Consider the following 15,296-nt stretch of genomic DNA (forward strand, 5'->3'; position numbering starts at 1 on the left):
ACCACGCCAGCACATCTGACTTGTATGTCTGAGGTACTGGCTTTGTGGGTCATCGAATGTGCATACTTTACAACGCATTGTGGGGCTCGGGGGACTAGTGATTTGTTGCTGGACACTTGGTGGCACACTAAAATGCAGGGGCTGGCCCAGAGTATCAGTAATCGGTGTTTGATTTGTCAGCAATATAACACCGGCAAAGGTATCCCTTGCGGAATGAGGCAAGCCCCATTGCCCAGTGGTCCCTTTGAGACGCTCCAAATGGATTACATTGAGTTGGAAAGGTGTGAATGTTGTCAATGTTTTAAATATGTTTTGGTTATTGTGGATGTGTTCAGCAGATGGGTTGAGGTGTAACCGACTACCGAGATTTTGAAAGATCGCGCCCTAGTTTCGGGGGCCGTTCGGAGGAGGAGGAGCAGTCTCTGTCAGGGAGAGAACCTGAGAACATCTAAGACACTCAGAAGGTAAGAAGGTAAGTAAGTCATTTTTACTCATTATTACTTTTATACCTTTTTCAAATTGTGTGTGTCGGGGGGGAAACTGAAGTGACATCACAGAAAAGCTGTGACCTGAGTGGCTGGTTGGGAATCTACACTGAATTAAAAAAATTAAGCATTGGTAACTAATTAAACATAATTACTGAATTATAATTTAGAGAGGTATCTAAGCCACAGATCGGAGAGTACTATATTTAGCTTTCGCATTTATATTAGAAATCTAGTGCTAGGAAACAGATAGTTAACAGTAACTTTTAAAAAATTAAAATAAAAATAATAATTTAAAAAAAAAACGTTTAATTTTAATTAATTGACGCAATGTCAGTTAGAGGGGTGCAATGCTCTGACTGTGAGATGTGGCAGGTCCGGAAGGTTTCCAGCGTCCCGGATGGCTTCATCTGCAGAAAGTGCACCCAACTGGAGCTCCTCACAGACCGCCTGGTTCGCTTGGAGCAGCAATTGGATGCACTTAGGAGCATGCAGGTGGCGGAAAGCGTCATAGATCGCAGTTATATAAATGTGGTCACACCCAAGGTGCAGGCAGAGAAATGGGTGGCCACCAGAAAGGGCAGGCAGTCAGTGCAGGAATCCCCTGTGGTTGTCCCCCTCTCGAACAGGTATACCCCTTTGGATACTGTCGGGGGAGGGGGTGTATCCTATCAGGGAAAAACAGGAGCAGCCAGAGCAGTGGCACCACGGCTGGCTCTGATGTTCAGAAGGGTGGGTCAAAGCGCAGAAGAGCAATAGTAATAGGGGACTCTATAGTCAGGGGCACAGATAGGCGCTTCTGTGGACGTGAAAGATACTCCAGGATGGTATGTTGCCTCCCTGGTGCCAGGGTCCAGGATGTCTCCGAATGGGTAGAGGGCATCCTGAAGGGGGAGGGCAAACAGGCAGAGGTCGTTGTACATATTGGTACTAACGACATAGGCAGGAAGGGGCATGAGGTCCTGCAGCAGGAGTTCAGGGAGCTAGGCAGAAAGTTAAAAGACAGCACCTCTAGCATTGTAATCTCGGGATTACTCCCTGTGCCACGTGCCAGTGAGGCTAGAAATAGGAAGATAGAGCAGCTAAACACGTGGCTAAACAGCTGGTGTAGGAGAGAGGGTTTCCGTTATCTGACCCACTGGGAGCTCTTCCGGGGCAGGTGTGACCTATATAAGAAGGACGGGTTGCATCTAAACTGGAGAGGCATAAATATCCTGGCCGCGAGGTTTGCTAGTGTCACACGGGAGGGTTTAAACTAGTATGGCAGGGGGGTGGGCACGGGAGCAATATGTCAGAAGGTGAGAGCATTGAGGGAGAACTAGGGAATAGGGACAGTGGGGCTCTGAGGCAGAGCAGACAGGGAGAAGTCGCTGAACACAGTGGGTTTGGTGGCTACCACGATCTTTTTACCCAGAAATCCGTTCACCTGAATGAAACCAAACCACGTTTCCATTCGCTGCCGTTGCTGCTTCTCCTTCCAAACGTTGCAGGAAACGTTATTATTTATTGGTTGTTGTTTTGAGTGCGAGCTTCTTTATATTTCGTTCAGTTACCAAATGAAAGGGTAAATATCTGACTGAACTCGATATAGGTTCAAACCGTTCATTTCCAAACATTCCGATTTATTCTCGAGTCAGTGGCTTGTGCGGGGAGTTCAGCAAATATTTCGAATCACAGTCGCTGCGAGCAGGGCTCGACCCTGCACGGGGAAATCCCATTGGATTTCAAGTCCAACGCCTTAACCACGTCGGCTATCGCAGCTGCGTCTAGTGCGTCATTCATTAGTAATTTGGTCGATAGAATACATTCTAAAACCAGCCTGGAATCACTCCAGGAAGTTACTGCATTCAAACGATCAACGGGGCCCCGGTGTTTATGTGATATTGAATCTTCATGGAAAATGACCATTGGATTTGGAGAGAAGCCTTGAGAGACTCGAAAACCTCACAATTCCACCGATTGAATAGATTGTGGAACAACATCAGTTACATTGGAAATATATTAGAAATTCAAATGGAACAGGTACACAGTTTACAGTCTGGAAGAAAATTTAAATGATGAAATCTGGAAATTACAGCACAGAAGGAGACCTGTGCAGGCCGAACGGTCACCTGATGACCCGATGACGCAACTAAAATGATCACGTGTCGGGATTCCGGCAGTTCCTCGGATCGCGGTCAGAGCACAAGCCAGGAGGACCTGCTCAATTATTAAGTCAGTTGTTTTTTATTACATGTCCTCGGTCGTCAGTCATTGAGAGACCAGCATTTCTACATGGTGTCAGGAATGGGCAGTATGGCAGAAGGACTTCACCGCATCAACCTCCTTGAATCATAGAATCGTAGAATCTCCAGCGCAGGAGGCCATTCAGCCCAACAAGTCAGCACTGACCCTCCGAATGAGAACCGCAGCAACTCTCTTCAAAAAATGTTTAATTGACACTGCATCAGCAGACCGGCTAGCTCAGTCGGTAGAGCATGGGACTCTTAATCCCAGGGTCGTGGGTTCGAGCCACACGTTGGGCGCTTCCTAGTTATTATCCGAAAATATTGATGCTGAATGAACTGTCTTCATAACAGGAGCACAAGGTTATGACCCTTGACTGGGAATCCAGAGGGTCTAAACGAACATTTCGAACAAAACGAGAATTAATAAATATGGAATTAAAATTTTGTCTCATTAACGGCGCAGAAAGGTTCTGCTTCCGACGGTTCTTATTTCCACAACTGGGAACACATTGACGCAACTACAGTGAAGATCTGTCACCGGCAGTGTCACGGTTCCACGACAGAGAGCTCAGTTACACAGCAGAGAGCACAGTTACACAGCAGGATATACATTTACAAACAATCACCTTCTCTGCGCCAGATAATCAAATGCAGTCGGCATACGGTGTCTGTGTTGTTTTAACAAGAGTGATACAAGAACCGGAACACATTTACACAATATCAGGGAATAAGACGTAGGAGCAGAAGTAGACCATTCAGCCCATCGAACATTCCTGCAGGATGTTTGAGGTGAGGGATGCCGTTAGTGTCCCTGCTGATTTTACCTGCAGGAAGTGCTGCCATCTCCAGCTCCTCCAAGACCGAGTTAGGGAACTGGAGCTGGAGTTGGAAGAACTTCGGATCATTCGGGAGGCAGAGGGGGTCATAGATAGCAGCTTCAGGGAATTAGTTACACCAAAGATTGGAGATAGATGGGTAACTGTAAGAGGGACGGGGAAAAAACAGTCAGTGCAGGGATCCCCTGCGGTCGTTCCCCTGAGAAACAAGTATACCGCTTTGGATACTTGTGGGGGGGACGACTTACCAGGGTAAGCCATGGGGTACGGACCTCTGGCACAGAGTCTGTCCCTGTTGCTCAGAAGGGAAGGGGGGAGAGGAGCAGAGCATTAGTAATTGGGGACTCTATAGTGAGGGGCACAGAGAGGAGATTTTGTGGGAGCGTGAGAGACTCACGTTTGGTATATTGCCTTCCAGGTGCAAGGGTACGTGATGTCTCGGATCGTGTTTTCCGGGACCTTCAGGGGGAGGGGGAGCAGCCCCAAGTCGTGGTCCACATTGGCACTAACGACATAGGTAGGAAAGGGGATAAGGATGTCAGGCAGGCTTTCAGGGAGCTAGGATGGAAGCTCAGAACTAGAACAAACAGAGTTGTTATCTCTGGGTTGTTGCCCGCGCCACGTGATAGTGAGATGAGGACTAGGGAGAGAGAGCAATTAAACACGTGGCTACAGGGATGGTGCAGGCGGGAGGGATTCAGATTTCTGGATAACTGGGGCTCTTTCTGGGGAAGGTGGGACCTCTACAGACAGGATGGTCTACATCTGAACCTGCGGGGCACAAATATCCTGGGGGGGAGATTTGTTAGTGCTCTTTGGGGGGTTTAAACTAATGCAGCAGGGGCATGGGAACCTGGATTGTAGTTTTAGGGTAGGTGGTTTGAAGTGTGTCTACTTCAATGCCAGGATTATACGAAATAAGGTAGTGGAACTGGCAGCATGGGTTGGAACCTGGGACTTCGATGTTGTGGCCATTTCGGAGACATGGATAGAGCAGGGACAGGAATGGATGTTGCAGGTCCCGGGGTTTAGGTGTTTTAGTAAGCTCAGAGAAGGAGGCAAAAGAGGGGGAGGTGTGGCGCTGCTAGTCAAGAGCAGTATTACGGTGGCGGAGAGGATGCTAGATGGGGACTCATCTTCCGAGGTAGTATGGGCTGAGGTTAGAAACAGGAAAGGAGAGGTCACCCTGTTGGGAGTTTTCTATAGGCCTCCAAATAGTTCTAGGGATGTAGAGGAAAGGATGGCGAGGATGATCCTGGATAAGAGCGAAAGTAATAGGGTAGTTATTATGGGAGACTTTAACTTTCCAAATATTGACTGGAAAAGATATAGTTCGAGTACATTAGATGGGTCGTTTTTTGTACAGTGTGTTCAGGAGGGTTTCCTGACACAGTTTGTTGACAGGCCAACAAGAGGCGAGGCCACATTGGATTTGGTTTTGGGTAATGAACCAGGCCAGGTGTTGGATTTGGAGGTAGGTGAGCACTTTGGGGACAGTGACCACAATTCGGTGACGTTTACGTTAAGGATGGAAAGGGATAAGTATACACCGCAGGGCAAGAGTTATAGCTGGGGGAAGGGAAATTATGATGCCATTAGACGTGACTTGGGGGGGATAACGTGGAGAAGTAGGCTGCAAGTGTTGGACACACTGGATAAGTGGAGCTTGTTCAAGGATCAGCTACTGCGTGTTCTTGATAAGTATGTACCGGTCAGGCAGGGAGGAAGGTGCCGAGCGAGGGAACCGTGGTTTACCAAAGAAGTGGAATCTCTTGTTAAGAGGAAGAAGGAGGCCTATGTGAAGATGAGGTGTGAAGTTTCAGTTGGGGCGATGGATAGTTACAAGGTAGCGAGGAAGGATCTAATGAGAGAGCTAAGACGAGCAAGGAGGGGACATGAGAAGTATTTGGCAGGAAGGATCAAGGAAAACCCAAAAGCTTTCTATAGGTATGTCAGGAATAAGCGAATGACTAGGGACAGAGTAGGACCAGTCAAGGACAGGGATGGGAAGTTGTGTGTAGAGTCTGAAGAGATAGGCGAGATACTAAATGAATATTTTTCGTCAGTATTCACTCAGGAAAAAGATAATGTTGTGGCGGAGAATGCTGAGCTCCAGGTAAATAGATTAGATGGCATTGAGGTACGTAGGGAAGAGGTGTTGGCAATTCTGGACAGGCTGAAAATAGATAAGTCCCCGGGACCTGATGGGATTTATCCTAGGATTCTCTGGGAGGCCAGGGAAGAGATTGCTGGACCATTGGCTTTGATTTTTATGTCATCATTTGATACAGGAATAGTGCCAGAGGACTGGAGGATAGCAAATGTGGTCCCTTTGTTCAAAAAGGGGAGCAGAGACAACCCCGGCAACTATAGACCGGTGAGCCTCACGTCTGTAGTGGGTAAAGTCTTGGAGGGGATTATAAGAGACAAGATTTATAATCATCTAGATAGGAATAATATGATCAGGGATAGTCAGCATGGCTTTGTGAAGGGTAGGTCATGCCTCACAAACCTTATCGAGTTCTTTGAGAAGGTGACTGAACAGGTAGACGAGGGTAGAGCAGTTGATGTGGTGTATATGGATTTCAGCAAAGCGTTTGATAAGGTTCCCCACGGTAGGCTATTGCAGAAAATACGGAGGCTGGGGATTGAGGGTGATTTAGAGATGTGGATCAGAAATTGGCTAGCTGAAAGAAGACAGAGGGTGGTGGTTGATGGGAAATGTTCAGAATGGAGTTCTGTCACAAGTAGAGTACCACAAGGATCTGTTCTGGGGCCGTTGCTGTTTGTCATTTTTATCAATGACCTAGAGGAAGGCGCAGAAGGGTGGGTGAGTAAATTTGCAGACGATACTAAAGTCGGTGGTGTTGTCGATAGTGTGGAAGGAAGTAGCAGCTTACAGAGGGATATAAATAAGCCGCAGTGCTGGGCTGAGAGGTGGCAAATGGAGTTTAATGTAGAGAAGTGTGAGGTGATTCACTTTGGAAGGAAAAACAGGAATGTGGAATATTTGGCTAATGGAAAAGTTCTTGAAAGTGTGGATGAGCAGAGGGATCTAGGTGTCCATGTACATAGATCCCTGAAAGTTGCCACCCAGGTTGATAGGGTGGTGAAGAAGGCCTATGGAGTGTTGGCCTTTATTGGTAGAGGGATTGAGTTCCGGAGTCAGAAGGTCATGTTGCAGCTGTACAGAACTCTGGTACGGCCGCATTTGGAGTATTGCGTACAGTTCTGGTCACCGCATTATAGGAAGGACGTGGAGGCTTTGGAACGGGTGCAGAGGAGATTTACCAGGATGTTGCCTGGTATGGAGGGAAAATCTTATGAGGAAAGGCTGATGGACTTGAGGTTGTTTTCGTTAGAGAGAAGAAGGTTAAGAGGAGACTTAATAGAGGCATACAAAATGATCAGAGGGATAGATAGGGTGGACAGTGAGAGCCTTCTCCCGCGGATGGAAATGGCTAGCACGAGGGGACATAGCCTTAAACTGAGGGGTAATAGATATAGGACAGAGGTCAGGGGTAGGTTCTTTACGCAAAGAGTAGTGAGGCCGTGGAATGCCCTACCTGCTACAGTAGTGAACTCGCCAACATTGAGGGCATTTAAAAGTTTATTGGATAAACATATGGATGATAATGGTATAGTGTAGGTTAGATGGCTTTTGTTTCGGTGCAACATCGTGGGCCGAAGGGCCTGTACTGCGCTGTATTGTTCTATGTTCTATGTTCTATGAATGTGCTCTGTATTTCAATGAGATCATGATTGATCTGATAGGATATGACGTGTTATGATCTGGTATGGTGGCACGTTGTCACAGTGCCTTCCTCACAGTGCCCGCGATTCCGGTTCAATTCCCGCCTTTGGTAACTGACTGTATGGAGTTTGCACTTTTTCTCTGTGTCTATGGGTTTCCTCCGGGTGCTTCGATTTCCTCGCACGTCCAAATGTGCGTGGGTTAGGTGGAATGTCCATGCTAAATTGCCCCTTTGTGTTTATAAAGTTGGGTAGTGCGTTACAGGGATGTGGTTGGGGCATAGGGACTGTTTCAGAGGGTCGGTGCGGAGTCGATGGGCCGAATGGCCACCTTTTACATTTTAATGATTTCATGATAATCCTCATGCCCACTTTCCCGGCTATTCATCTCTAGATTTCATGATTAACCTTTAAAACCAATACTCCAACCAAGCCTCAGGTACCAGTAACTCAATGGTCGTAAATTTTCCGTCTGTCAATCATTTGATCTGTCTGAGGGAAGCCACATCCTGGAAACATCATACATTGACCCAGTTCTAAAGTAAATTAAGTCGCTTTAGTCCCTGATAACCATAGGCTGCTTTCCCCGTTGACGGTGAGATCTGACTGATGGTGATTTAACCTGAGGATCACGATACCTCAGGCGAATGGCAAGGCTGTGAAGGCGGGGTTTTCCTGATTCAGTTCTATTGTAACCGTGTGATCTGAATCTACTTAACCTGGTTCTCACTCTGTTAATATTGTCTCACGCTGAGGTACACCTCACCGATTGGATAGACGAGTGATCGTTCCTCAGTCTTGTCGTGGACGGACCCGCTGAATATTGAAGCATTTTCTGGAAAGTTTACCTTTCAACCAGGAATAGTCTCATCCCAACACAATAATTTATCTTTAATCTGCTCCAAGTATACTTTCATGACTCGCTGAAAGAATATAATCCCTATTTCCTGGGGAATGAAGCCAGGCAGGAGTAGAAACCTGTAACTGAATGATCAGAAAATGTCCATCGTGAAGTGTGTGCTCCGATGATCGACGGATTCCTCTGTGAAGCCGGGAGCGTTTGTTTTTGCTGTGAAATGCTGGTTGATTCCAGTCTTTCAGCGGGGGCCTTTCACACTGTGTGGAAACATCTTGGAAATAATATTGAAGTGTTTCATATCAGTCCATTCACAAAAGTCCCTGAATGTGATGGGAATTCATTTTACTGAAAAAAACTGCATTTCCAATATTGAACACGGGGCTGAAGACAAAAAGCGGATATTGTCCATCAGTTCACGAATGCAAAACGAATTAAGACTTTTTGACGCATACACTTGTGTGTTGAGCTGGCCGAGTGGTTAAGGCGATGGACTGCTAGTCCATTGCGCTCTATAACGGCGTTCGAATCCCATTATCGTCGATTTTTCATACGCTGTTTTCTCGGAAGTGGGACTCATTTTTCGATGATGGATCTGCAATCACTGACGTGCAAATCCATTCCAGGTTGTGAGGCCGGATTGCATCGAGCTGTGTTGGAAAAGCGAGAATTCAAAATTCAGTCTTGGTCTGATTGAGATGAATTGATCGGGTAGTGAGAGAGGAACCACTTTGATTTGACTTATTGTCACATGTACAGTATTTTTCTGCTTCCAAGGAACATACACATTACATACATAGTGGGCAAAAAAAGAATAATCGACGCAGTGCATTGACAAATGGTACATCGACAAACAGTAATTGGTTACAGTGCGGAACAAGTGGACAAACAAAGTAAATCCATGACCAACAGCAGCATAGGGCGTCGTGAATAGTGTTCTTACAGGGAACAGATCAGTCCGAGGGAGAGTTGTTGAGGAGTCTAGTAGCTGTGGGGAAGAAGCTGTTCCTATGTCTGGATGTGCGGGTCTTCAGACTTCAGTGCCTTCCACCTGATGGAATAATCTGTAAAAAGTCAAAACCTGGGTGGGAGGGTTTCTGATAATGTTGTCTGCTGTCTTGCGGCAGCGAGAGCTGTAGGCAGAATCACTGTGCGGGTGGCATGCTTGTGTGATGGGTTGGGCTGAGTTCACCACATTGCAGTTTCTTGCGAAGTTGGACCGAGCAGTTGCCATACCAAGCTATGATGCAGCCCGATAGGTTGCTCTCTATGGCGCATCTGTAGCGTTTGTGTGAGTCGATGCAGACATGACGATTTTATTTTCCTTCCTTAGGAGGTGCAAACGATGTTGGGCTTTCTAGATTGTTGCATCACCGTGAGTGGACCAGGACAGACTGTTGGTGATGGTGACCCCCCCGAGATGTAAAGCTATCGACCATCTCCACTTCGCACCCATTGATGCAGACGGGTGTGTGTGTTGTGCAACGCTTCATGGCGTCGATGATCAGTTCCTTGGTCTTTCCGACATTTAGAGACAGGCTGTTTTAGGTACTGTTATGGGCGAGGCGTTTTCAGAAACCCAAAATGTATCAGAGAGTTCAACTAATCTCTCCCTTTAATGGATGTGTTGCTTTTCCTGGCACATGGCTTTTTCCCTAGGTGTGGGATTACAATTATGGTCACGTGGGTTTTTAAACAGAAAACACTGTTTATTCCATGAACTCAACTTAACATCCCCTGCAAACGAAGACACTCCCAATCACTTTTCAAACTTGCAGCTTTCTGGAAACCCACAGACACACACAAAGTGCTTTTTGAACTCAAACTAAAAACCTGCAAAATGGCTGACCTAAAGCCCAGTTCCACCCACTCTCTGACATCACTGTTTTGTTAAATGTACATTGCTTAAACATCCATGTCTTAAAGGTACACTCACATGACAGTGCACTATGCAACCATGTGATTTATCTACCTTCTGTATCTGATTCGTCATTGTTTGTGATACGACCTACCGCAGTGGTATCATCCACAAAATTATAGATTGAGTTGGAGCTAAATCCTGCCACACAGGATATGCCTCCATATTCAGCGGGTCCGTCCATGACAAGACTGAAGAACGATCACTCGTCTATCCAATCAGTGAGGTTTGCCTCACTGTGAGACAAGATTAGCAGAAGGAAAACCAAATTAATTAGATTCAGATCACACGGTTATACAAGACCTGAAACATAAAATCCCGCCATCTCACAATTCCCGTTCCAGCCTCCCCGAACCGGCGCCGGAATGTGGCGACTCGGGGCTTTTCACAGTAACTTCATTGAAGCCACTTGTGACAATAAGAGATTATTAGTATTATTATTATTATTGCTCCTCGACTGAGGTATGGTGATCCTCAGGTTAAATCACCACCAGTGAGATCTTACCCTCAAAGAGCCTGTGGTCATCAGGGACTAGAGCGACTTAATTTACTTTCGAACTGGATCAATGTATGACATTTCCATGATGTGACTTCACTCAAGACTGACCAAATGATTGACAGCCGGGACATTAACGACCATTGAGGAGTTACTGCTACCTGAGGCTTGGTTGGAATGTTGGTTTTAAAGGTTCATCATGAAATCTAGAGATATAAAGCCGGGAAAGTGTACATGAGGATTATCATGAAATCATTAAAATGTAAAAGGAGGCCATTCTGCCAATGGATTCTGCAACGATATTCTGAAAGAGCCCCTATGTCCCCACCACATCCCTGTCACACCACCCAACATTTTGAACACTAAGGGGCAATTTAGCATGGACAGTCCACCTAACCCGCACACATTTGGACTGTGCGAGGAAATCGGAGCTCCCGGAGGAAACCCACACAGACAGGGAGAGAAAGTGCAAACTCCACACAGTCAGTGACCAAAGGCTGGAATTGAACCCGGATCGCGGGCGCTGTGAGGCAACCACTGACAACGTGCCACCGTATGAGGTCATAACACGTCATATATCAGATCAAGCATGGTCTCATTGAAATACGGAGCATATTCGATGGCCTACTTCTGCTCCTACGTCTTATACCCTGATATTGTGTAAATGTGTTCCAGGTCTTGTGTAAAACTCTTGTTAAAACAACACAGACACCGCGTGTCAACTGCATCTGATTTTCTGGTGCAGAGAAGGTAATTGTGGAATACATGTCGTACCCATCAAACTCTGCTACTCACCTGACTGAGACTTGTTCTGTATCTGTAAATCACAGGTAGTGTTCGCGAGTGGAGGGAACACTCTGCACCTCAATCTCTGGAACAGGTTGTGAGAGCAGGATTCCTTCAATATGAGTCAATGTCTGGTACTGTATGTGAGGGTGGGTTTCAGTCTCTATCAGACATTGGTACTGAATGTCAGTGTGGAAATCTTTCTGTATCTATCAATCACAATTATTGTTTGGGAAAAGTGAGCTTAATACATAACAGCAGCGCTGCTGTAACAGACAGAGAAAGAAACACAAAAAATCAGGAAGAGACTATCAGGACACACATACAATGACACACAGAAAAGGTGCCGAGATGGCGAAAATGTTTTTTTAGGAAAATGTGTTTTCTGCTGCACACAGAGAGGCCCTGTTTGTAAATGTTTCCTGCTGTGCAACCTTGCTCTCTCTGTCGGTGACAGATCTTCACTGTGGTTGTGTCAAATCATTCTTCTGTTGTGTAAACGTGTCCCCAGTTGTGGAAATTGATCCGCCTAGAAGCAGAACCTTTATGAGCTATTACTGAAACGAAATTTCAATTCCAGATTTATTAAAGCTTGTCACCAAGGGTTAGTTCAGACCTCTGGATTCGCAGTCCAGCGACATAACCTTGCGTTCTTGTTGTGAAGACAGTTCAATCTTCAATCTTTTCCGATAACAGTAAGGAAGCGCCCAACATGGGGCTCGAAACCACGACCCTGGTATTCAGAGTTCCATGCTCTACCGACTGAGCTAGCCGAGCTGGTGCTGCATTGCCCATTAAACCTCTTCTTGTGGAGAGTGGCTGTGGTGCTCATTCGGACGTTATGTGATGACGTGTTGGGCCGAATGGCCTTCTACGATTCTATGATGCAAGGAGGTTGATGCGCTCAAATGCTTCTGCTATAATGTCCACTCCTGACACCATATAGAAATGCTCGTCTCTGAATGACTGGCAACCAAGGTGTTGTAATAAAAAATAATTGATTTCATAATTGAGCTGCTCCTCCTGGCTTGTGCTCTGACCGCGATCCGGGGAGAATTGCCGGAATCCAGACACGTGATCATTTAGTTGCGTCATCCCGCGACCATTCGGTCTGCACTGGTCTCCCTCTGTGCTCTCATTTCTAGATTCATCATTTTAATTTTCTTCCAGACTGGGAAGTGTAGTGCTTCTGCATTTGAGAAGAAACATGAATTTCTAATATTTTTCCAATGTAACTGATGTTGTTGCACAAACTATTTAATCAGTGGAATTGTGCGTTTATGGAACACAGATTTTCGAATATCTGAAGGCTTCTCTCCAAATCGGATGGTTATTTTCCACAAGATTCAACCCCTCCTCACATAAATCCCGGGGCCTTTGATCGCTTGAATGCAATGACTTCCTGGAGTGATTCCAGGCTGGTTTTAGAACGTATTCTATCGACCAAATTACTGTTGAATGATGCAGCTGTGATGGCCGAATGGTCAAGGCATTGGACTTCAAATCCAATAGGGTTTCCCCCCCGCAGATTCGACTGTGATTCGAAATGTTTGTTCAACTCCCCCGGGAAGCTGCCGGCTCGACAATGAATCGGAATTTCGGTTGGTTGTCTGTTAACGGTATGAACATTTATCGAACGCAATTTGTTGGAAAAACGTCCTTTTTGGAAACTAAACGAAATATACAGATAAATAAGGAGATCACACTCAAAGCAACAATCAATAAATAATAACGTTTCCTGCAACGTTTGGAAGGAGAAGCAGCAACGGCAGCGAATGGAAACGTGGTTTGGTTTCATTCAGGTGAATGTATTTCTGGGTAAAAATATCGTGGCAGAAATGGAACATGTTTTTAAAATATTTCCTTGTTCTCTTTCCGTTGTCTCTCTATCTGTTTCTTTGTTTCCTTCTCTTTCCCTCACTCACTGTTTTTGTGCTTCTCCGGGGACTGATTGGATACACAGTCAAACTCAGCCCCATCTCATCCCAACTCTTCTGGACGAATGCGTCCTGGTGATGGACGATCGTGAATCAGTGGAAGAATCGACAAACTATTCCATTCTTGCTCTGTACGAAGGTCCATTCCTGGTTGTGAGGTGGCTCTGGGATAAAGGGATCGAGAGAGAACGAGTCTTACTCTTACTCTGAAAACCATTTCGTGCTCCATAAACACACCACTGACCACACAAATGATTGGGGCTCTTTGATGGTTTTCATCCAATTTGGCTTTTTCGGGAATGAAAGTAAAACTTTATCACGTCTGGTAATTAGTATTTTTATATAAACTACTCTAAACATATGAAACAATACTTGAGAAATGATAATTAACCAATATTAATCAATATTAAAAAAGTGTTCTGCAACGTTTGGAAGGAAAAGCCCATCCCATCAGGGCAGGATATGTTGGGAATGGACCGGAGTGAAACATTCCCAGACCATGTCCAACATGTTTCTCCTCAGCATGAAAACTCCCCGCGGAAAGACTGAAACAGACACTCATTTGATCACATCATGATTAACATCACTCACACCTTAACCATGAGGCCACTGATGAAGTCATGATGACTTCGAATTTCTCCTAAAATGCCAACTGAACCCACTGGCTGGCAGAATTACATTACCTACGTGATTGGCGAGGCGCATCCACAGGCCAACTTGGCGAGTGGTGCAAACTGACATCACTGCTTCTGGTCAGCTCCAGAACAGAGAGATAAATGTCACATTGTTCATTCATATTTCTGATTTATAATTGTGTGGGGAAACTGATGGGCTTTGGACGCAATTACAAGTTGCTTTAAGTGAGATCAAATCAGCGGCTGGCTCGTTGGCCGAGGGAGACCTGTGCCACACAAAGCAATAGAGACTGCAGATAGAGAATGAATGGAATATTCACATGTCACACCAGAGAACACGTAGGAGAACAATTCAGCAGTCAAGGGCATTGAGCCTCTGATCTCCGGGTAAGCGTTCTGCAAGGCGGCCTTCAGGACGCGCGACAAGGAAAATCGCCGAACAGAAACTTCTAGCCAAGTTCCGCATACATGAGTACGGCCTCAACCGGGACCTTGGATTCATGTCGCATTACATTTGTCCCCCACCATCTGGCCTGGGCTTGCGAAATCCTACCAACTGTCCTGGTGTGAGTCAATTCACACCCCTTTAACCTGGGGTGAGCCCTATCTGGTTTAGCACAGGGCTGAATCGCTGGCTTTAAAAGCCGACCGAGTCAGATCAGAAGCACGGCTCAATTCCTGGATCAGCCTCCCCGAACAGGCGACGGAATGTGGCTTTTCACGGTAACTTAATTTGAAACCTACTTGTGACAATAAGCGATTTTCATTTCATCTCTGGATCTGTAAAGACTTAATTACCTGCAAATGCTGGCATTCAAAGCATTGTCTTGCATTTTTGACTTTGCCTATATATATGTTTCCGAAACATACCTCTTCATTCACCTGAGGAACGAGCAGTGCTCCGAAAGCTAGTGTTTGAAACACACCTGTTGGGCTTTAACCTGGTGTTGTCAGACTTGTTACTGTGCACAGCAGGGACTGACAGATAAAGATTCAGTCACCACCCAAATGTCTATATGCACCTCCCCCAACACACGCGCATGCCCACTGCTACTGAAAGCCTTGTCATGATTCTGATATGCAGACGTTTTAACGGAAACTGGCAAACAACATAATGATTTTATCCACTCAATAACAATATCAGAGATTGATCATTACAGATTTAGTTCCACCTTCACACAGATTTTCAGAGAATGAAAGATATTAAATGAATGACAGACTCTCATACAGTCCCAGAGACTCTCGCAAAGCGATTTAACTGAATCCCAAAGACAGATTGTTGCAGAAGATATGTAACAATCCGAAGAATGATTGGTATATTACAAATATGGAATGAATCTGACTCTGCCCTATAGTGTCAGAGACT

At 45.7% G+C, this 15,296-nt stretch overlaps 3 non-coding genes across 3 annotated transcripts; 1 reads left to right on the top strand and 2 right to left on the bottom strand.

Annotated features, from left to right (window-relative positions):
* Positions 1 to 2,163: 2,163 nt before the first annotated feature.
* trnas-uga (transfer RNA serine (anticodon UGA)) lies at positions 2,164 to 2,246 on the bottom strand. Its single transcript has one exon. It is a non-coding gene; the product is annotated as a tRNA-Ser (tRNA).
* Positions 2,247 to 2,937: 691 nt separating this feature from the next.
* Positions 2,938 to 3,010, top strand: trnak-cuu (transfer RNA lysine (anticodon CUU)). Its single transcript has one exon. It is a non-coding gene; the product is annotated as a tRNA-Lys (tRNA).
* Positions 3,011 to 12,062: 9,052 nt separating this feature from the next.
* On the bottom strand, positions 12,063 to 12,135 carry trnaq-cug (transfer RNA glutamine (anticodon CUG)). Its single transcript has one exon. It is a non-coding gene; the product is annotated as a tRNA-Gln (tRNA).
* Between the last annotated feature and the right edge of the window lie 3,161 nt (positions 12,136 to 15,296).

This window comes from Scyliorhinus torazame, chromosome 24 (genome assembly GCF_047496885.1).
Source record: "Scyliorhinus torazame isolate Kashiwa2021f chromosome 24, sScyTor2.1, whole genome shotgun sequence".
Classification (NCBI taxonomy): Eukaryota; Metazoa; Chordata; class Chondrichthyes; order Carcharhiniformes; family Scyliorhinidae; genus Scyliorhinus; species Scyliorhinus torazame.